The sequence below is a fragment of the Columba livia genome, chromosome 7 (genome assembly GCF_036013475.1).
Source record: "Columba livia isolate bColLiv1 breed racing homer chromosome 7, bColLiv1.pat.W.v2, whole genome shotgun sequence".
Lineage (NCBI taxonomy): Eukaryota > Metazoa > Chordata > Aves > Columbiformes > Columbidae > Columba > Columba livia.
Window position 1 is genome coordinate 10,942,300 of NC_088608.1, and position 18,998 is coordinate 10,961,297.

Here is an 18,998-nt window from a genome sequence, read left to right on the forward strand (position 1 = left end):
AGATGATTTAGCAGAAACAAAATAAAAATGCTTTACTAAATGAAAATTATATGTTATTAACATTTGCTGGAAAAAATAAATATTAGAGTTGTGTTGAAATATAAACACACCATTCTTGAAAAGGTTTAGATGAGCAGAGGCTATTGAGAATGTGTTCAGAGATTCAAATCCATTGGACTCCAGGTGAGAATGAAATATACATGGTTGTTCTTAGGACAGCCAAAACAGTAAGATTTTTAAAAGAAATATCTTTTTTGCCTGCACTTCAAGCATTTTTTGTAGTTTCAGCAAGGAGACCATGAAGTCTATTTCACATGCAGTTGCTATGAAGTTTAGTCTATAGCCAACACCGCCAAATTTTCACATAAGGAAAAGGATACTTCATCTGGGCAATGACTGTTGGGGGTTCTTAGACCCGGGACCCTGATAAATCAGTTCAAGGCATCAGTGACACAAAACGTGAGTGAATGGAGCGTGATGAGCAGCTCCAGGAATGCCAGTCATCACAGTAAAATGCAGTCCCCCCAGAATGGAAAGTCTCCATATTGCAAATACATACATTTCATTTAAATGCATTGGGGGAGGCAGAGTTACCCATGGTGGAAAGAGCTTTTATAGCATAAATAAGCCTGCAAATACATTTGGCTCATGCAAAGAATGATTAATGTAGGTTTAGACAGTAGACTGCAGCACCTGGTGAAATTCAATATATGTCCATGCCAAATTCAGTCCTGATGTCAGCAGGTATAACCACTCTGCGACTAGCACACTGGATCCAGGGGTCAATTAGGCTCATAGATGAGGACAGGAAAAAAGTCTTCAAAGATGCTAAAATCACTTTTTCTAAGTAGCATTGACATTTATGGCAGTAAACCCTCATCAGTCCTCGTATGCTGCTCCTGGCAATACAGGAAAGCAACATAAATCCAGGTACAAAAGAGCTGTAATTAAGATAAGGAACTAAGAAGAGACGATGAGAAAGATGTTTCATGATGAGTTCAGGTTCTCACAAAAGTGTATACTGAATTAAAAACTGTAAAAAAAAAGCTCTTATAACAGCAAAATATTCTGCGTAGGCCTTTTCAGATGAAATGTTTAATCTTTTTCTTAATTTTGTTCCTTTTGTTTTTGATCAGACAACATAATAAAAAAAAAAAGCAGAAAGCTTGAATATTATAAAACTAAAATATTTTGATTGATATGATATTCTAGAGGTATTTTTTGTGATAAATTCGTAAAGTTTTTAGATTTTTCCATATTTAAAAATCTGCACTTCAAAATCGCAGATTCTTCCACAAAAAAGTAACTTAGCTTCTGCCGATTTGCAGTGCAGAGTTCATAATGAGATTTGCTTTTCACTTTTTATCTCTTAAGCAGAAGTGATATAACCATTCTTTCAGGCTTACAACATTTTGGCTGGAGTCCACACATGTTTTATTTAAGAGCACACAGTGGATTCAAGTGCATGTGTGAGGAGGAAAGTTTGAATGCTACGTTCCAGAAACACTCTGCAGTCCTTGAAATGAGTCTGTTGTGTTAAGATAATATGTGAGAATTTGAGTTCTCTTCAGAAGTTTACAATTTAAAAGCTGATGCCTCCATTTTCCCCAGGTTGGACAAGGGGAACTGACTATGACTAATAAAATCAGTGGCACTTATTTTGTTTTGAGCTCCACCCGTATACAAACAAAGCAAGTCTTTGTGGGCACAATGATTTACCCAAAACAGTTCACTTATCAGATAGATACTTCCTGGCTTGCCGGGGTGGGTGAAGATAGCCTGTGGTATTGCGTCCAGAAGAGCTTGCTCTGAAGCTACAGAATCCACCTATTTTATAAGATACACTTATAAAATCATTTTTATTTATTCCTTTACACAAAGGACTTTACTCATTTTTTCAAATAACCACCATGATGGCATTGAGAGTCCTTTTTACTGAGTCCTCAAAATGTGCTATTCACAATCCAGCTCCAAAACATCTGGTTCATATCTGTTTTTTTCTGAACCTGTCTCCTATCAAGGCCAGGCTCTCTCGCTGTGCCTAGCATGGGGGACTAAGTCTTGCTAATGAAGCTATTTGATGTGAGATATCCCTTATTTGTATGGAGACATAAATGTAATAGATCAAAATCACTGATGCTGACTGAGCACGAACGATTCCATGAGTTGGTATTTCAAAGGGTCAAAGAAGACCCAAAATATACTATTGACACCCAGAGTGGGAAAGCTGGGGCCAAAAGGCTTTTGGAGAGCAAAGATGAATCCAATACTTGAATAATGGAACTGAAGATTGGCAATAATCATGCAGACCTCGACTGAGTCCCTGAGCTAACACTCTGTCTTCCCAAGAGCACCTGAGGTATTTCTCCAGCCTCAGATACTCCCACCTTTGTAGGGTATTGAGCTCCTTAGATGACTGCATGTGGTTCCCTCAGTTTTACAGTCCATCATGCTAAGGCACTTTCTCACCCTGATGGGAACTCACATGTTGTCCCATCCCTGCAAACATTCAAGGCCAGGCTGAATGGGGCTCTGAGCAACTTGATCTGGTTAAAGATGTCACACACAGGGGGTTGGACTAGATAACCTTTGAAGGTCCCTTTAAACCCAAACTATTCTATTATTCTATATTTGTGTCATGCCAGCACACTTTATGGTTGCTTCCCTTATCCTGAATTTCCATCATGACTACTAATAATTTCAGTTCTCCATCAGTATCTCTTCCTATTAGTCACTACTAATTGGAAAAACCCAGAACTGTTTCATCAACTATAGAAGGTTCGGAAAAATGTTCTGAAAAGTAATTGTGTGGTTTCAACTACCTGCTCTATTTCCCCTGTTAGCTCTAGTGCTTCTCTATCAAAAGCACAATAAAACTTCACAGGCAAGTCCATCTACAAGTGTCACATGTGAATGTGCATCATCCTATTCGTATCAGGAACTGTACACCCCAGGTGGTGCTTTCCTGCTGCCAGACCTGAAATTATATTGACAAATTAATGTATACCAGCATAGGAATGACAGGAATCTGCTAGTCAGAAAACTCTTACAACTTGTTATAGATATCAGCCAGCCCATAGCAATAAAAATCATAGAGCAGCTTCATGGAGCACTGCACCTAGAGTATTTAGCCTAATATTGAATGGCTCATTTGATCTGGAAGAGACACATCAAAGATATGTCACAGACCACAGCTACTCCATCAGACTAATGGGTTTCCTACCTGTGAGTTAAACTAATGCAATATAACATCCTGTCAAGAAATGGGCCTAGTGCAGCAGGTTTCTGTAGCAAGTTGAACCACTGTAGTAATCCCCATCCTGAGTAACAACTGGCAAGAAACAGCAGAAAGCATTTCACAGTCACTCTGCAACCCTCTAACTTCGCATTAGACACACCACCCTCTACAAAAAAAAGCCTATTAAGTAGGCTGAGATAACACAAATAACTGTAACTTCCTTTCAAATATAGCTTCAAAATTTATTCATATGTTAAATCTGGCTGCAGCACTGCAGTCCAGGGCATGAGACTGTGAGACAGGCAGTCCTGGTTGGGTTGCTTGCCTTCTTCTCGTGTTTCTGTGGTATAGCTCAACTCTACCTCCATTTTTTTTTTCATCTGTAAGATGGTTGTTGCAGTACTTTTCTTTATTGAGGCTAATGCATTCTTCCAATGAATGAATTATAGTTACCACATTTTCAGACAGAGTTAGGATAGATAATTACAGGAGAATTACAAATTGGAAATAGTAATGGCCGCTTCATGGTTAATTCACAAAAGCTTAAGAGAGAGCACTTAATAATCTAAGTGTGTGCTTATTTATCCATGTTAAGCAATATTCTCTGTTACATGTGTGCTGATTTTATATAGGGAACACTTATTACTCTATACATGTGTTTATCTAAGTGTACTGAATACACATGCTTTCTTAAACTCATAGATGAGCACATTTATGAGTCTATGTGAAAGTAGAGCCCTTCATATTTTATTTATAAAGTGGGACAATAGAACTGCATTGACATAGAACATCTATTTAATTCAGTGGATTTAGGGTCGTCCACAGATTTTGCTATTTTTTTGCCAGAATCAAAGCTTTTGGTTTTTTTAATTAGATTTCCAGCCCATCTGCTTGCAAAGATAGCCTTGACAATATAAACTAATGCACATTTGTCTTGCTGAGTCTGCAGCCATTGGAAAGAAACAATGAGACGAGGAGAACAGTGAACTTGCACCCTCCATCTTATTGCATGTTAACTAAAAAGCCAGTTCTGACTGCCAAAATACCAGGATTTTTAACTATTTCATTGCTGTTAATTTTGCCACCAAACCTGCAGATAAAAGGTCTGTCAATGTCCTGAATTATTCATACAAGCTCTTGCCCGTTTTGATGACTGTGCTGCACAATCCAGGCTGTCAATTAGGACCAGACAAGTATCTGGCTAAATATATAAGTCTTCAATTATAATCAAGGATTTTGATCCTTTTTTTAAATGTGTGGAGTAAAAACATTGATCACAGCATAATCAGACAACTAGTACTAGCAGCCTATAGTGGAAAAGATTGCAAAACCACAATTATTCTGGATTTGATATAAAACCCACAGGAGCACTAGCCTAATATATATTTTTAAGTGCTTTATGATATAAAATGAAGAAAAGCAGATTAAAATCTCTGTTGCTATGACATGCTTTACAAATAGCACACAAAACATAGCTCAAATAGATGCAGACTTTTTCCTGCCACTTGAAAATAATAAGAATACTGCGCTGGTCTGTTATGAGAGTGATGCTATACCAATTCATAGTCCTTCAACACTAAAATCACCCACAAAAATAATGACTAAAAAGACCTGGATATTCCTACATTTTCTGTAATTACTGATTCTAAACTTGAATCACTATTTCAGCCCTCTCTGACATAAGCTTTCCTAAAATCATTAGCAATGTGTGTTTTTGTCCATCAAGCAACTTCACAGGTTACTGATATGAGAAATTAAAAAGGTAAGATTGAGTCTGAGTTTATGACAGTGGCTGCTGCCTGAATTATCACGCTGTGGGGATGCTGCACGGATGCAGTCACATCCTGATACCAGGTTTTTAAAGGACGGGAATGTTCAATGGCCATGCTTCTTTAATCCTATGGTCTGTCTGAGAAAAATATCTTCCATCTGGTTCCTGTTTGTATGGTTGTGCCTCACAATATAGGCAGCTTGATTAAGCAATTAAGATGGTGCATGAAGCACATGTTTATACTTACTGGGTACGGATGGACTTATGCACACACTTGACTGCTTTGCTGGAGGAGCATCTCAGACAGCACTAACAAGAATTAGGAAAAGACGAGGGAAATAGAAGCCTACCAGGCAGGCAGGATGCCTTGTGCTCTGGTTGACCTCTTGCAACACCTTCCAAGTTTATTTTAGTAAACTAATGTGTTAGCTTAAAAAAGTATTGATACCATTTAATTTGTAACTAAAAGAAGATGTAGTGAATACATATTTCCACCTTTATGATTTCCCTCTTATGCCCCTAGCAATTTACAGAACAAATAAATAACTTTGTTCTGTTGTAAGATATAAGAGAGTTGTGGGAAAGTCCTAGGCTTGGTGAATTGCTGTCTAGACAGACCGTCTATTTTCTGTTATTTTGAGACACATTTCTTTCTTGACTCTGTTAGCAGAAAAGATTAAGTATTTCCAATACATTCAGATTCTGTTGAAGACGTCTGTAGACTTGAAAAAACAACAGGTGAATCCTGTGATTTTCACATGAGGCGCCTACCAAAAGTAAGATTAACTAAAGGTTTGATAAATCAACCCAGACCCTCTCATAAAATTACCCAATATATTTGTTTACAACTATGATCAAATCTACTAAAAAATCCTGCAACATCATCTAGTAATAACAAGTTCTTTACTCTCCTCTTTTTCCCATCTAACTAAAATAGTTTATCATCGGCTTTGCTAGAACTTGACAGATATTTGAATCTACGTGATGCAAAACATAAAGTGCCCTATACATTACTTTTAGCATTGGAAGAACAAACCTACATTATAAGAATACTGCCATAACCTGTTGTATCATCTTTCATCCTGAAGGATCTTTAAAGAGCTTTGCCATGAGTAATCTGGTGTTAGATAAAACAGAGTCTAATATTATGCTTTAGAATATTTCACTCAACAACAAAAGCAGAGGGAACTGGCTTTTTATATCAAACTCGGATAAAGAACAAAATACACCCCAGAAGATATTTGACAATTTTCTTTGAAAAGGAATTTAATTCTTGGCCAAGAAAATGAAAAACACAAGAAGAAAAGCAAGGACTTAAAAAGCTGTGTGCCAAAAATATTCACAGGTGCGGGAAGTAGACTTTTAACAGAATACTTAATTACCAATCCGATTTTTGGCATCTTTTCAAGGCAGCATGAGCACATTTAAAGTTCTTTTGCGTATTTGTGTCCTCCCACAAAAAAAAAAAAAAAAAAGGCAAAAATGTGTTTTCCTTTGTAAAAAACAATTATAAATCAATTATCTCTAAGTGGACAAAGTGAGCACAATATTGGCAAGATGGATTTCTGCTTCTGGAAATATTGACTTCTCACCCATTTTAAAAGCTCAGAAATGGAGATCAAGACAATTTTGCACTGTTATTGTATTCAATACATTTACTTGATTTATATTGCTCCACTTTCTGTACCTTATTCAAACATATCTGCTTTAATTTTCCAAGTGCCTCTGGGAATGTATGAAATATGTATCTTAACAGGAGGAGAATTAGCATCTTATTCACTAAGGGAAATGCTTCTAAACCTTGTATCAAAGTTAGAGCGGGTGGATCCTCAAGTGGCCTCTTTCTCAAAAGGTACAGAGTAGATTTTATTATACCTAACAAAAACCTGTGCCTTATTCATATAATTAGTAGCGTCCAACAAGGCATCAGGAAAGTGCTGCCGATGTTTATACACCACGGATGAAATTTAACAGCCCATAAAACTACAGAGATGAAGTGTCCTACAGAACTCATTTCTAAATTAAAATCCCAGGAAACCTTTCTAGCTGATCCTATTTTCCTGTCACTTGCCATACGACATCTGATACTGCAAAATCATTGGGATAGCTGTTCTGGAAATTAAAGAGAAACTGAGATTTCCAGTAAGCCTGGTAAGTGTGGAATTACACAAAGGTTGAGTTCTGTCATGTGAACAGAGAAGAAAGAAACCCTAAAAAACCCGTACATGTTGCTTGTGTATTTGATTCCTAGTCTAACAGTTCGTTAACAAAGCAGAGCTTCCAAACATTCTTCCTATGGGTAAGATTGCTCACCACTTTCTTATGTACCTGCTTTTTAATTATATTTTGGAATGGAGTCACAGCTCCTTCCCACAAATCTCCAGTGAGAAGCAAAATTTAAACTAATCTGTGATCCCAGAGATATTTGCTTCTCCAGGTGCAGTTTCTGAACTACACTACAAATGTTGTAGAAACAGAAAGAAAGAGAAATAAAGGGACCTAACCAGAAAATTGGATGTGATTTATCAGTGTTGTAAGAGTTCAGTTCTGTCTTGAGAACAGAGTGAAAAGAAGTCTTACAGAAAAATAACATATTGCCTATTTGATTAATTCTTGGACTAACAGTTTATTAACAAGGCAGCATTTCCAGCCAGTCTTCCCGCACATAATATCACCCATTAGTATATCAGGTACCTGTTGTTTTTATTTAGATTCTGGTTTGGAATTACAGTTATTCTCTAAGTTCTACTCCCTCGACTTCCTGAATGGCAAACTGGTGTATTTGTAATGAGATGCTTTTATCAAGTGCATTTTCTAAGGTCAGGAGGTGACACAGTACAAGGCCAATTTCTTATGCACTACTCCCAAGGCAGTAATGGGAAAGGCAATTTTAAAGACCCTGCTTCCCAGAAATGAGAGGTCTACTTAGTGCATAATATTAAAGGGACCCATATTTCTACCTCATGCAGTATAAGGAAAATACTTAAGGTTTTCTATCTTAAATATGTAAAAATATCAGCTAACTTGGTTTCCCAAACCTTTCTGAAGCATTTCCTGGTAAATTCAGGTTATACAGTTAAACCAAGGGAGAAGAGAACTCAAGGTTGAGTCCAGAACTAAAACTCGGCAATCTTTAACTATGTGTCATGATGGCACCCACCTTAGCACAAATGTGACTCAAATGCATGGCCTAAATTAAACCTGAGGCTCCCATTCAATTACCATGTACAAAGATCACAAAAGACACAAGCAGAGCTACTACTAAACATACTCCTTAGTTGGTGGTCTAAGCAGAGCTGTTAAGGCTAGTGAAAAGGCAATTTTAGTCTCCAGTTAGGATTGACACACAACAGAAAAACAATGGAAGGAAAAATTTGCATTGCTGCATTAACAGAGGACTTTGGCCTGTAGGGTGGTCAAGAATGAGATAGAAGAAACATATTAAATCATCCTAGCCAGAGACGTTGTTGGTACTTTGTCAAGAAAGAATAGCAATCAGTATCATAAACCCAACTTTCTTGCACCTAATCTTTAACTAGCATTAAATTAACATGCAAATAAAGAGGAATGATTGGAATGTATTTTAGAGGTATAGTTTCTACTAATACAATTTCAAGAATATTTGAAAGTGTGGAAATATAAAAGTCTCTATTCACTGTTACTGAGAATATGTCTTTTTCATGTGACTTACAAAGTGTAAGTGCACAGTAGATGCAATGTGTACAGGAAGCCCATTTGGATTTATCTCAGGAAAAAAGCTTTTATTCCTAGTGGGATGTGATATTTGCTCATGGAGCCGCTTAATACCATGCAACAGCTCTTCAGAAGCTAGCATTCATTCTCAAACCGAAACAAAGTATTTTGCTGGTCATCCCTCAGGACCAGCAAAGCCATTTACCATGCTTTGTAGAATGTTGATCTGCAGAGAAAATTTAAAATCACTGCCTGGAGTTCCAAAGTATCACAGCCCCATGTATTACTCCAGATCATGGTTGTTCATCACAGATGTTGCTTGAGTATTAATTGCTCCTCTAGTAACAGGCTTGTTTTGCTATTTCACTGTAGAAATTATTGCTGATTGGTTGAATTGAGTGCATTTAAATTAGTGGTGCTGCTCCAGGATTAGTTTGGTACAACATGTACTTTAATATGCTGTAAAGTTCCTGCTAAGGATTGTTATGTTGGTATCCTTTTTCATCTGTATTCCTTACCTGGACACATTAAATAACTGCTTGGATGCTGAACCCTGATTTAGGACTGGGTGAGGAAGGAGGTTGCATTTTACAAAGTCAATTTTTTTTTTTTTTTTTAATGAGTAATTCTTTCAAACTAAATTTCAAAAAGTAATATTTATTTGATCCTCAATGACAACATCAATAGCAGAAGCATCTGGCAAGCCAGATGCTCATCTAAATAAATTAACAATCAAGCTTAACTTGCATTTCCATTAAAAGACTAAGTATTAGTATCACTCCATAGATATTAGACATTGTAAATTCTTCCTGTATTCTCATGGGAAACAGAATGATAGAGAAGAGCTACATTCTATCAACATCACAAACACTGGACCAGTGCATAGGAAAAGCACAAGAAAGCAGCCTGAATTTGACTGGAGATGAACTGCCGCTGCTGCTGCTACAGTTTTCAGGGAAAGATGCAATTATTCCACAAAGCCAATGCTCCACTGTGTTTTCTATTCAATGCCTTATACCAAAAGGATCATAATAATGTTCCTTGTAAATATCACCCTGAGCCTACAGCAGGTTCCTGCTGCTCCTGCATGCTGTGGCGGGGGTACGTGGACCCGCAGGATGGTTCCCTGTCTGCAGCCGCAGGACAAGGGAAAGCTGTTTGAGTGGCTTTTGCTTATTGGTGAAGTGCCACAAAGGAACTTTCTAAAACATTACATCACTGGAAAATTCTCCAGAGACCAAGGTTTCGCCTTAAACTTAGACATAAAATAAAACCCAGTGTACACAGGCAGGGAAACCAATGCTCTCTTGTTAATAGTAGAAAAGTACACTGTGGCACACATTGCAGACCAGACAATACCTGCTGAGCCAAAAGCATCTTTGAGTTACACTTTTCTGGCTTTTCTTGGGGAGGAAGGAGAGATTCTAGATTTTTCAATTACTATTATTTATTATTTCATTTTGTGTTAAGTATTTCTCTCTTTTTGATTTTTTTTTTTTTTTTATTTTTAATATAAGTAGCCCAATAGCCTCACGCCCCATAGTTACCATTACGTTTTGCTGCACACAGTGTTACAGGATCCACAGGGAACTCTGCAGCAGCGCCAGGATCCACAAGGAAAACATTAAATACCACAGACTGACTTGGTTAGGAGCACCTTGTGGAAAATGAGAAGAAACCGAAGAAACCATTGATGAGATTTACGACTGTCTACCAAACTTGGATACCAATTCCCTTTGCAAACAGCAGGGAATTGAGCATCCCAACCTCTGAGACAAGTTTTGCCAGTCCCAACCCGTACTTTCCATGCTAAAAGAACATCAGCCTGCTCAATACCACATGTTACCATGAATTGGTCATTGTTCTACTTTAGTATGATCCAATTTTCTAATATCATAAACTAGCAGGCACTTTTATGAGCACGGGAACTGCTGAACCCTTGGTGGTGGTTTGGACGTTGATTCTCTAACATCTAATAACACACTTGCCTCATCTGGACCTCTCATGCGCTCTGGAGATGTCCCCTCTACCTGCAGTCTCTAAGAAGGCATGAGTTCAAACCACCTTTCCCTCTCTGTGGACGCTAATTAGGGCTCTTTCCTTGACACAGCTGTCTATTCTCATTAAACTTGTAGGAATTTAATATTCTTGAGAGTCTTTTCTGACAGATCCGGTTTAAACAGTGGCTGACAGACAGCATGATCGTGTAAGCTTTTTATCACTCAGAGACAAGGCTAAAAATATATTCCCGAAAACACATCTCCCGTCCTACTCAGGCTGTGCACTGGGGAATCCAGACTTTGCAGCAGTATTTACAACATCTCCATCCATTTGGTGAGGATAAGGACCAGGCAGTCTAGACTGAGCCAACTCCACCTCTGTGTCTCCCATTACTTGCTCCATATTGGCACAAAGTAAAGGTTTCATCCATTCTCCATGGGAGATTAGAAGAGCTTTCCATTGGTGTCAGGATATTTTTGACAATATTGCTGTTACAAAGCAGACTGCAAATCACAGCAGTAGTTTTCCTGCTTCTAATGACATCCATGAAGAGGGTGGCATAAGATGCTTCCAAATTATAATAATTCCTAAGAGTGAAAAAGATGTAGCACGTACTGAAGTTACTGATGAGGAACACAAGCACCTATGTTGGAACAGGACAAAGACCATTTCACAGTCTCTGCAAAAAACATAGGAAAGAGATCACCAAAAAAGCAGTTAGGATTGGCTGAACCACTGCATATTCTGCTGACGGCTTCAGGAGAGATCCGCACGCAACCGGTACCAGCTCTGCTGCCAGCGGGCAGCTCCCACAAAAGGTCTGTCTGCTAATTTTAGCTTTTCCGAATTACTGCTCACATTAGTGCAAACCTGCCTTCTCCACGAAATCTCCAGGTCGCTGCTGCCTGGACCTCTTGAAATACTGTGGAGCCACAAATCTAGTGGTTAAAAAGCCATGTAACATGTAACAGATTTAAATCAGCACTAGAATGGAAAAGGCCAGAGAGGGCAGCGCTGCAGAGACTCACAAACCACTTGCCAGAGCCACTGAGGAAGAGGATGGAGAAAATGATGCTCTGCATAAAATTTGTAGCAGGCTATGGTGCCCACTGTCTCCCTTACCAGTGAATGGACACAGGTTATATCCTAGTTTACAAGTTGTTGCCTTTTCTCCATCACCTCTGCTCCTTCTTCCAGGCAGCAAATGCAAAAGCCATTTAGCAAGGAGGAACAATGCTGATCTAATCCCCAGATTGAGGGCTTGGATGGAGCTCAAAAAGCAGAGTGCAGCAGCACAGCTCTACGTGAGACAGCTCAGGGGATGGGATCAGGCCCTGGACCACACCGGCACCTCCAGATGTCACTCAGTGATGACGGCTCCTGCATCCCAGCAATGGTGGTGTGCATGGCATGGAGGGGATGGGGATGGTTGTTTTGCTGTTTTCTCCAGATTTGGAGAAATCTGATCAGAATCCTTCCCTGGCCCACATCACCTGTTGGAAATGCAGTCAGACACTAACTTCAACATTGCTAACAAAAATATGGTGATGTGGGGAGCAACCGCACAGGGCAGGCACTCACCCTGTGCAGGAAAGCTGAGCAGTGTCTGAAGCTCCCCTGAGAAGACAGCTGGGGGTTTTCTCAGTGCTGTGGCAAAGCTCAGACCCCTGGGCCATCAGCCTCTCATATCGCCTTGAGGAGGCTCAGCTGATGCTGTTGCAAGGGATCCCCATCCTTACAGGAGGGCAATATTTCCAGTTCAGCCCCCTTGTCCACCCCTTTGGTTGGAAGTGCTGCCACAAGCATTTCTACCTCCGCTGCATTTTAGGAGCACTCCAGTCCATCCTCTCCCAGTGAGAGAGAGAGAGAGAGAAGAAAGGTGCAGTGATGCTGTGGAGTTACAGCTTGGGAGCAGCAGCCTGTTTTTGTGGCTTTTTAACTCAGTGGACCTGGGAAGACAGGAGCTGCAGATAACGACTCCACTCACTGTCATCCTTCTGGCTGCTCTGAACTTGCAGCCTGAATGTGCTGCCTCCGATGAGGAGAAACAGCCCACAGGCAGGAGAGTAGGGCTGGAGCAAAAAAGGGCAGACCAGTAAAACCAAAAGAACCAGGTAGAGATATTTTCTTTGCTGTTTGGGAAGAGCAGAAAATAAAACAGTGACCTTTTATTCCATCATATTTGTGCCCCCGTTGAGTCCTGTCTCCTGACTCTGCTGAAGAAGGCATGACAGCTCCCAGCGGGCTGGAAAAGTAGCGTGACACCGGGTCTTCCAGACCCGTGCGTTTTCTTTGTATGTTAAATTTGGCCTGTAGTGCTACCTCCGCAATCCTAAATCTTCAAATGAGTAACCCGCTGGAGAATATTTATGTTGGAGATGTTAGGTGAACCAGAAAGAACCCAATATCACTTTGAAATCTCAGCATGAGTCTGCATGGTTGGCAGTACGAGAACACTGGGCCCTCTCCCCTCCCCTGTAAAAAAGAACAATTGCCTTGGAAGTAATTCAGACACAATAAATGAGGGATTCCTTCATATTAACTGCTTTCAATTGCAGATTTATAGTCTAAAATTAAGCAGATGTTGAGTGTTGAATAGAACGCTTAAAAACACAATGGCAAGTTGAAATCCTAGTTTCTCTGCATGTGGCAGTCAGTAATTTCATTATTTATTGGAATACAACTAATATATAATAAAATGGAGCAAACTACTACTTAAAATATAGAAATATTGAAGAAGTTAGTACGAAGAAACAGTAACGGATTTTCTGATCTTCTAAAATGGAGCAAACACTTTTAGATCCAAGCTGGACAATTTACAAAGGGATTTGCAAAACATTTTCTGTGCCCTTTAAGGAATTTATTTCAAATAAGGAACTTAGTCTTGAAACAACATCAACCTTTTTTCGTGTGTGTGTTCCCATGTTTAATCTTGTCTCAGCATTACGTTACTCTCATTTGCCTCTATTTCATGATAGGGAGATGAGAGATGCTTCTGCCAGACCAAATAGAAGATATTGATAGTTGCTGGTAGAAGTGATATGCCAAGCCCAGCTTACCCTGACTTTTATTAGTCTGTAGAAGAAAAAGGCTATGTGAGCTGCGCAATTCACAGTACATTAACTACTAAGCTCTGTATCATGCTCTTTTGTGGTGTTCATCACAAAACCAGTCTGAAAACACTTGCAGAATTACTCAACTGGAAGGCAGAGCATGGCCCAGCAGCTAACAGATCTGGAACCAGTCTAGGACCACGCTCAACTCCTGCCGAGGAATACAGGACATCTGTTCTAGGTCCAGAGCGGTGCAAGGTTGATCCTTACAGTACCCAAGAAAACAGCATCAGGCAATGAAAGCAGGAAGTGATTTGGAAATGGATTCAGAAAGCTCCCATTTACCTTAGGTTTGGACAAAATTTCAAAATAAATCCAAGGATTAAAAATAAACACAGGAAATTAAAAACTTGTACCTATTTAAAAATAAGTCCCTCTGCTGCAAGAGAGGAGTGACAATACCTGGGTCATTTCTGATATGCCTTCTAATAGGGTCTCAAAGATGCTACAAGAAGCCTACTTCATGTCTTTGATCTATTATTTTAACCCATTTCTTTTTGTCCCATTTGCCATGTACACTGAGAACAGATTATTTCCTTTAGTTCAGTGTTGCATACTGGATTGTAATCACATAACTTTCACCTTCCCTCTCTTTAAACCAAGCATCCCCAACACTTTCAATCTTTTCTCATAACTCCTGTTTCCCAGGTTCTGACAGTTCCTGTTACTCCCTCTGCACTTCTAGGAAGTCCAAATTTTCCAGCAGTTTGTGGTAAACAAGGCAGCTTGCTGGGATGGCAACTGTAGACACTGCAGAATTTTGACATCTGTTACAGCCACGACCAGCTTCTCTAGGAATAAAATGCCTCAGCAGGTTGTTACTACAGCTGGAAGGAAATCAGAGATCCTCTTTTGAGGAGCTGATCTCCAACAAGAGATAACCTATCACTTGGTCCCAAGGTGGTCAGAAAGTGGACACAGGAACCATAATAGAGTGATGTGGTCTGAAGCCTTTTAACAGAACAAGGTAAGACCAACAACCATTTCCACAGAAGTCCCCCAATCCCTAACAGATGGCAATAGTAACTTCACATACCAATACCACGTACAATGGAGGCTGGATTTGAACTGGTTCTCAAGTGACAAAAGGCTTTTAAATTCACTAGCATTCATATCAGTTATATTCTCCTAATACACTTAAAATATTTAAAAAAAAATAAATCAAAGTATATCTGAAGAAAATACTAAACCTCCATTAGCCTCATAAGCTGTGCTGCACTTTTTACTGTGGTATTTTTATGCAAGTGTATGGTGGAATAATTATCTTGTGGATGGCACCAGATATTTGGTTACTAAAATTAGTACGAAGTCCCTGGTGTTATTTTTAAAATATGTGGTTATTTTTGTAGCGTTACAAAAGAGCCTCCAGAAAAAAAACGATGCTCAAATGCTTCTTTTGTGTTAGGATCATGTAACAGAAAGTAGAGCTCTAGGGTTTAAGTCCTATCAATCAGCGAAATGAGTTTCATGCTACTCCCGACTAGAAGAGCTAATATACACAGTACCACAGGTCATCAGAGAAGATCTTAAAATAAATCCAAGATTGGGCACGTATTGCTACATGTTGCCACACGCTGTATTGTTCATCTAATTTTAAAATGCCTCAATCACTGAACTAATTAGTAGAGGCACATAAATTGTTTTATTAGATCCTAGCACCTTTCATCGAACTGGGACAGCACTGCTGAGCTGTTTAAACACAGGGCTGTTCTTCGGAAACATTTTGCTACTGTTATGAGCCCTGGATGTCCCCCAAAACAGGGAAATATTTGAGTAGGTTTTTAAACAGAGGACAAGTAAGAAGTAGATGTCTCTAAAAACACAGGCCCCCAAGGCATCTCGGGTTTCCCCCTCTGCAGACAGCAAAGACTGCTTATCTTGGCTCCAAAACAGATTGATGTGTTCAGCCGGAAGATTCACTACAGCTGACAGAGAACATTTCCTTCATCATATTGCTTCACCATGCGAGGAGATAACTCAGGCTAAAATTATTCTGTCTCCTTTTTATCCTCCTATAGCCTATGCATAACTTAATTCTTAATTCCAAAGGGCTCGCAGAGGAGATTGTCCTGATGTTAGTTTCATTTACACACATATAAATCAAAACTCAGTCTACCGGAATAGATGGTACTGCACTGGTATTAAAAAATAAAACCCGCAGTGAAGCCAGAAAATTCCCTCTCAGCTCCCCCAATCACAAACACCATGTTATCCTAGATTCAGTCACACCCTCCAAATTTCTAAACATCACATCCCATTTAAATTTGCATTTAAATAGGAGCTATCCTGATTCACAAGATATACAGCCTTGCCTATCCAGAAAGCATTAGTGCAAATGTAAAACAAACAGAAAATGGCAGAGTGGGAGAAGCCTGGCATCCATGGAAATTATCTTTACTTCTAATTAATAACATATTTGTTTCTTAGTAATTAATAATAGTGGAACTGTTAGGAGATACAGACTTGATATGCCTGAAAGAACCAGTGCACAGCAGCAAACCAGGACCACATTTATCCAGTGTCAGATAGCTTCTTGCTGTCTTCTCCTCCTGGTACCCGACTGCAGGATCAGTCATTTGAGTCCTATAGGACCCCCAAGTCACTCCAGGTACTACAGACTGCAAGGTGACCATTTTGCAGATGAACAAACCCTGTTGCTAGATCTAAAGACTTAAGCCCCGGAGCAGTGATCCTCAGCCACGCAGGACACCCCCGACTGCAGGTACCTGCCTGATCAGGACTCCATGCTTCATGAAAGCACTCGCTACTCGTCTCTACCTCAAACATATATTGATACTTTCAGAAAAGCCACATTACTGTTCTGGTTTTGAAGCAGGAATTGTGGAAAGCTGAATCACAAACTGTGAAAGCTGCTAGCAAGACCCTGGTTTCACTTACCCTAATTTATTAGTGTATTTCATCACCAGTCTCCCACCTGCTCCAAGCTCCCAGCACTGCTCCAACTCTGCCCCCTCCATTAAGATATAAAACAAGGGTTAAGTGACAGATAGTATCAATGTGGAAAGCAATCTGTCCGACTGAGAAACCACTGCATTGAGAATAAAGAATTATTATACTAGTGTCAATATGATAAATTACAGTCTTTCTTTCTTTCCTAAAGAAGAATTTCTAGTTTTTCTACTAGCACAGAAAACTTGCCCCCTTTCAGCACTCTGAACATCAGACCAGTTTCTCCCAACACCCTGTTCAGAGTATCTGCTGATGAAACTGTTTATTTTGGTGGATAGCTGATGCAGTTATTCACTACATCAACTCACCCTGGAATGAATATGAACTGTGAGCCAGTGATATGAATTCAAACTGTTTCTTTCATCTACTTGTCTCCAAAAAGTAAATCAGTTTGAAAGCTCTTCTGGCTGCCCTTGTTGAAGTGAACAAAATATTTAGGGAAAAAGAATTTTCAGAGTTTTATCACACCACACAAGTTACACAATCCCACGTGCCGAACCCACAAAGTTTGTGATCACATTTGCCTCCTACAGCAGTGAGTTCACAGCTGTGGCACCAGGCAAGACAGGACTAGGAGGAACTTAAAGAAGTCACCTCCTGATTCATTGTCTCTCTGTGACAACCATACCCACACCAGAGGTTTGCCTGTAGAGCTGTGGAGGAATTTAAGAAGAAATTAGATGACTTATTCTAGTGCTAATGGGAATTCATCAGAAATCTTTCCCTCATATCCAGACTAAGCTTCCCTTGCCTCAGGATAACACTTTTCTTTCTTGTCCTAGACCCAAAAACCCTTTCCTTTTGCAGCATCACAACATGCTTTTAAAGACCCTACTTATTCTCTTCTGTTTGCTAGGCTGAGCAACCTCTACCCTTTTCGTCCTTCCTTGGCAGGTCACTTTTTCCAGACCACTGATCACTCTTGCTGCTTTCTATTCCACACCTCTCAAAGTGTAACATCCTAAACAGAAGACTGCACTTTGGTTGGTGCCTCCACAGTACCAATCTGCAAGGATCCGGGGAAACCGGTGAAAATGCTTCATGAGTAGCCAGTCTCTCACTGCTGGGCACATTTTCATTATGGGAGGTTGTACCACAGAGCAAGGAACATCTCTCAGCTAGAGAGAGTTCCTTCAAATGCTTCAAACATCAGGGCAGAACAAGGCTTTGCAGTAGAGACCATGAGGGAGAAAGCTTTTTTAGTGTTTCTAGCACAACAGGCAGCTGGGTCTCGTATGAGCTCCTTCAATGTGCAACCCAGATACTGTATCATCTGAGAAAAATAATTGCTGGACTGATTCAGAGTGAGGCAACACAAAGCAGCAGCAAAGACTGAGCTTGACTTCCCTCTTGACTTCCAGATGCAGCCAACTCCTCTGCCCTCAGGTGTTAACTTTGCACTCTGCAAAAACAGGAACACTGTACCCTAGGTTTTAAAAAGTGGGAGCTTCTGGGTGGCACAGGGTGTGCCGTTGCAATGCTGAACATCCCTACTCAGCACCTCACTTGCCCTGGCATAACCTTCACCTCAATAACCAGTGCAGTGGTTATTGGGTGAGGATGTTTGGCAAACTTGAAAATAGGGAAAGGAAGGTGGATGAGGATGTACACAGCCTCCTACTCTCAGAGACATTAAACTTTGGCTCAGAAACACCCACCTGGGCACTGAGGCCTACTAACTGTCTCCTAAAACTTGCAAAGACAAATATGCAGTGGCAACAGATCTGTCCTTCAGCATCCCTAGGAAAGGGATGGGGACCTGCATGTTGGAGGAAGCACATGTGGACTAATGTAGAGAAAGGTGCTGGTTTGCATGCAGAACCATTTGAAATGCCTTTCTTTGAATGCTTCCCCCTTAGTCCACCCACTTTTCTTCCCAAGCCTGAAGAAAGCTCTGGCAAGTGCCGGAGCAGGAAGATCTGCCTCCTCACATGGGGCAAGCTCTACTCTTCAGCAACTACTGCCCCCTACCACAGCTTTCCTGAGCCTCCCACAAGGTTCTAAAAAGCAACAGCAGGCTCTCCCTAGCTTGTTTTGTTTAACTGCAGACCTCTAAGCACTCTCCTCCCTTTCCACTCCTCTAGAAGACCCACACAGAAACATGAGGGATGAGAGCTGCCCCTCACTGCTGTCACGAGCTTGAAGACTGGGTTTGCATGCAGCACCTCCGCTCTGGGGCTCCTGTACTACCACGTGCGCAATAAAATCCATC

At 40.2% G+C, this 18,998-nt stretch overlaps 1 protein-coding gene across 11 annotated transcripts in view; it reads right to left on the bottom strand.

The window, feature by feature from the left end:
* The window catches only part of KALRN (kalirin RhoGEF kinase), a 510,474-nt gene that overhangs the window by 315,855 nt on the left and 175,621 nt on the right, over window positions 1–18,998 (bottom strand). The window lies entirely within an intron of this gene.